Raw genomic sequence first — 5,021 nt, forward strand, 5'->3', positions numbered from 1 at the left:
GAACCATAATGTTGTCTAAGTCTGTTGAAAGATTTGATTTGTTGAAGCATTGTTGTTGTGTCTCATCTAAAACTGACTGAATCCATGAAACTGATACTTTATTGCAGAGAAGATGAAACTTTATTGTTGATTGGCAATGCAAGTGTTGCTTTATTGTGGATTGTGCGCGAATAGACTGGAAGAAACTAGAAGAAGTTATACTCCTTAGAACGTGTGATTCTCTTAGTTCCACACCCATCAGTAGACTTAGGATTTGCCTTAGCCACAGATAGGAGCTGATTTATTATGGATGGAAAGGTTGTGAATGTGTGCAAAGTGAAGGATGAAAGTGAATCCTGAAAGAGGGAAGAGAAATGTCTCTATGCATGATGTTGGTGACCCAGTTTTCACCATGGTACTTGCCCAAGGCGCCACCAAAGTCATTTTCACCGTTGGTTTTTTTTTTTTCAATTTTTCTTTTTTGCATGGAAAGACAAGTTATGAGAGATTCAAATGTTAAAAATGATTGATGAAGGAAATATTGTTCTATCATTGAAAATCTATGATACCACTAAAAATTTGAGTTCTCCAATTATAATTTTTACAATGAAAAATATATTAGGATATATAGCAGTTGAATATACAGGAAATTGTTATACGATGCCCATGTTAATTATGACAAATTTGGACTTATTGATGGAGTAATTGAGGCTTATCCCTAAATTGGAGATTGTAGTGATTCCTCTTGTGCTACTCTTCGATAAGGACTAACTTCATGTCTTGGAGGTTGGTGGCACAAGAGGACGGATGACTTCCATCATCTCAAGTTAGCTTCTTACTTTGATATGATGCTTTGCATAAGAAGTATTTTGTAATTTAATTTATTTCTTTCCTTTCAATTTCATTTGTATGTGTTGATGGATTCAAAGAATACATGTATATTGTGATATTTTCATTTTTGGAGATAGGTTTTGGGTTTGGTAAAGAGCTCGAGTATGAATGGTTGCCTAGAGTATTCACAAGACTATCATCAAGAATTATCACCTTTACAAGGGTCAAAACCCCCAACATAAAAAATAGAGGCGATCATAAGTATAGAGCATTAGTAAAAACCCCTGACAACACCATATCCCTATCTATGAGTAGAGGATCATGAACCAAAGGACATCCCAAGGGGAGAAAAAAGCCCACAAACTCAAGGAAAAACTAGACATCAAAAATACCAATTGGAATAGAAAAGTCACCTACACAATCATCTCCCCTCGGAGCCCAATCTCCCCCACTGCTCACGTACTTGGGCAAGATAGAACCACAATCATCAGAGAAACGCTAGCCCAAAACCCCACACTGGACCACATGAAATAGGGTATGCATGCTAATGAAGAAATCGAAGCAATCTGCATCATCAATACGGCCCCAACTTAGCGCTCTCAAGAATCCATGAGCCAAATGAAAACAACCAAAGGCAACCAATTAGAGGGTACCCAAATACAATAGGTGGTCAAACAAAATTGAGCAGCCATCCCCTTTGAATAAATCCCACCATAGATCAAAGAGGGTCCAAGGCACACCCTCAACAACCTTAAAGGCACCATCATCCTCCTCATTCGCCTCCTTTGTATCTCCTTTCTTGATAGAAACCCTAACTCTTGAACCATTCCTATTACCACTCCCACTCTCGTTCAATATTTTAAATATAATGGATGAACTCCAAATTGAATGGTTTGAACCAAGGATGTAAGCTCTATACGCAAGAAGGCCCACCATTTCTCTAGGGTTCTCCCCAAGATCAAACATCCTCCATTGTTAACACGGTAGAGATGAACCCATAAAGTTTGAAGTTGAACCTAGGTTATAGGCACTACAGGCAAGAAGCCCCACCATTTCACTAAAGGGTCATCCCCTCTATCAGATGATAGTTTTATGATGTTGAGTGTAATGAAATTTATGTTGTTGGGTTCTACAAAATTTATTTCAAGATTCTAATTAGATATATTTCATTGAGTTATAACAAAATTAAATGTTGACAGCTAATCTTGCATTTACCAAGATTTTGTTCTTTTATAGTGTTCTAGTTATACCTATTTAAAACTTACATCGGTTTATTCTTATGCTTTGTTCACCCTTCCCCTTCATTATAAACAACTTATGTCTACATTATTACTTAGTATATTCTATGTGTTTTCATCTCAATGTGTAATTCCTCTATACACATGTTCCACTTACACAATCTATTCTCCTTTACTCCATGCTTAGAACACATGTCCAGATTTATACCTTTTGTTCACTTTCATTCATATATGACATGCATATTTGATCCACATATAATAAATACTTAAACCATAAGAATTTGGAAACAATTTTCTAATTTAGATATAATGTCTTCATTTGACCTAGGATGCTATTTCATTAACTCAATCATATAAAAAATAATGTAATCCCTCAAACATGAATATAAACAATTGATCTAATACCTTCCTTAAGGTTATCTTATGAAATAGTATTAGGTGTCTCCCTTATTTAACATCTAATAGGGTAAGACTACCAATAGATAACATAATTCAAATAACCATCATGTTATTGCCATGTTGACCCCACAAAACATAAAAAATAAAAATAAAAATTATCAGTACATAAATATAAAAATACCAGTAAATATTTATTTTAACACCAATACATGTTCACATATGAATTAGTAGTTGAGAACAAAAAATTAAAACGAATGGCATTTTATCTTGGCTATTCTTAAAGCCCTAGGCTTTGGTCCTTGGTTCATCCAGTATGTGTAGATGTTATTCGGGGATGCCTCAACTTGCATTACCATTAATCGCTGACAATCTGACAAATTTTGCCTTTTCAAATCCATTTGCCAGGGGTGTCCTCTGGGTCCTTCTTTATATGGTCTTGCAGAAGAAGGGTTTGGTTACTTACTTGGTAATGCTATCGCTATTGGGCATGTTCGTGGTATCTCCCTACCCGAGTCACCATCCCAACTTGTCAATGGCCACTTTGTAGATGATTCCTTTCTCACTCTCATTGTGTATGGAGATAATGTGTAGTCCACTCTTCAGTGTCTCAACACTTTTTACTTGGCTTCTGGTTTGGCCATTCAGTGGCACAAGACACAATGTTATAGACAGTCCTTTCTTTTTGCTCCACCTTGGATCCTTTAGTATGACTGGAAATGGCTTCAGCATGGAGAAATATTTCGCTTTCTAGGCATTCCTTTTTCCTTCCAAGATTCGCCTTTGGATCTCTGGTAGGCGGTCTTAGCTAGAATCGAGAAAAAGCTTGCCTACTGGATCACCAAGCCTCTCTCTTTGGCTGGTAAATTCCAAGTCTATTCCAAAGTGTTTGCCACCACCCATGTTTACTATTCTTCATGTTGGGCTCCTTCAAAGGCCTCCTACATGAAGTTGGAAAGACTTCTGCGGGCCTTTCTTTGGGTCTCTGAGTCTAACCATCATGGTTTTCACAGGGTTTCTTGGGATTACTGCTATCTCCCCAAGGAAACCGAAGGACTCAACCTTATTTCTACCCAGAACCAAGGGCAGGCCTTATTTGCTAAATGGGTTATTAGAGCCTTATCTGGAGAAGAGGCTTGGAAAATTCTTCTCTGACCTTGCATTTATTTAGGCTTTCCTTCAAAAAGGCTAGCCTGGAAGTGGATATGCTTGCAAACCTTGATCACCATGACAAACCATGTTTAGGTACAGGGTACTTTTATGGTCAAAAGTATCTAGCGTGCTCGGGAAGCTATCAAACCTTGGTTGTGGTGGGCCGACGATGGCTTATCCATGAATCAGCACAACCTTTGGTGGTCCCCTCTTTTTTAGGTGCAAGGCTTACCTTTGGCCAAAATTCAAGGTGTCATCTGCTCTTTCACAAGCTCGACATTTGTACCCCTAAGGATCATTTTCCTAGATCTACTATGAGCCGCTGGTCTTGGGAGGACCTCCAGGTCCATTTTCACCTATCTCAGCCAGATGGACAGACTTATGACCTTCTTGTCTCGGCCCTTTCCTCAAATTTGCTTCATAAGCTCAGTATTTGGTTTGTTAGACCTTGGTGGAAAGACTAGAAGTGGTATCCTTGGACTCCTTTTACCAACTACAAACCCAAAATGGGTTATCTCTGGTTGGTTCCTCACTTGCCTATGGCTCATACTCTCAATCAATAGTGGTACTTGCAATCTTCTCAGACTGCTTGGAGATTCAGGTTTTTGGCTGTCTGGTCCACAATCACCGAGCCTAAGATTGCTCACTTTGCTTGGTGTGTTCTCTTTCAATATCTGCCTTTGGGTTCCAGACTCAAGCATTTGGGAGTACTTTTATGCACATCTTTTGGTTTTGTAGAAGAGCTCAATAGTATTGGAGTTGGATTCATGACTTTTTTCGGTCTTTTTGGCCTGAGCCATTTTCCTAGCACATGGCTCTTCTAGGTGATTCGCCTAGAATCCCCTATAAGTTCTCCTAGATATGGCATGCTTTTAGAATGGAGATCCTTTTCACTCTTTGAAAGGATAGAAATGCTATTATTTTTTCTCATAGCTGCTTGTATATTAATGTTTCAGGTACAATGTATTAATGCAGATTCAGATACAAGATGACAAGGTGGTCCTTGAGGTAGCCCACCTTTAGGATCTCCTTCAACAATGGGACAATGCCCCTTGTGCGATTGCCCGAGTACCATCAGACTCTGTCTCTGTTGACCGTACTCCACCCGTGGCCGCCACCGCAGTTGCAGCTCCTCTGCTCTTCGCTCTCACACCTTGCGGTCCCAGCCTCCCCACCACCCCTCGGGTAGGAGAGATGTTGCCTGGCGCCATTGCTCAGCTTCCCCACCATGGCATGGCTCTAGCTTGGGGTTGCCCTCTGATGCTCCTGTGGCCTTTCTTCCTCCTGCTTCTGATTCTAGGTGGCCCTCTGCCACCACCTCCAAGTTTCCTCACTTGGCTTTGGCAATCTCGCCTCCCGGGCAGGAGGAAGGAGAAATTAAAAGAGATCCTAAAGATGGGTGGTCTATGTTAGACCTGAATCCTA

This window comes from Cryptomeria japonica, chromosome 9 (genome assembly GCF_030272615.1).
Source record: "Cryptomeria japonica chromosome 9, Sugi_1.0, whole genome shotgun sequence".
NCBI classification, from domain to species: domain Eukaryota; kingdom Viridiplantae; phylum Streptophyta; class Pinopsida; order Cupressales; family Cupressaceae; genus Cryptomeria; species Cryptomeria japonica.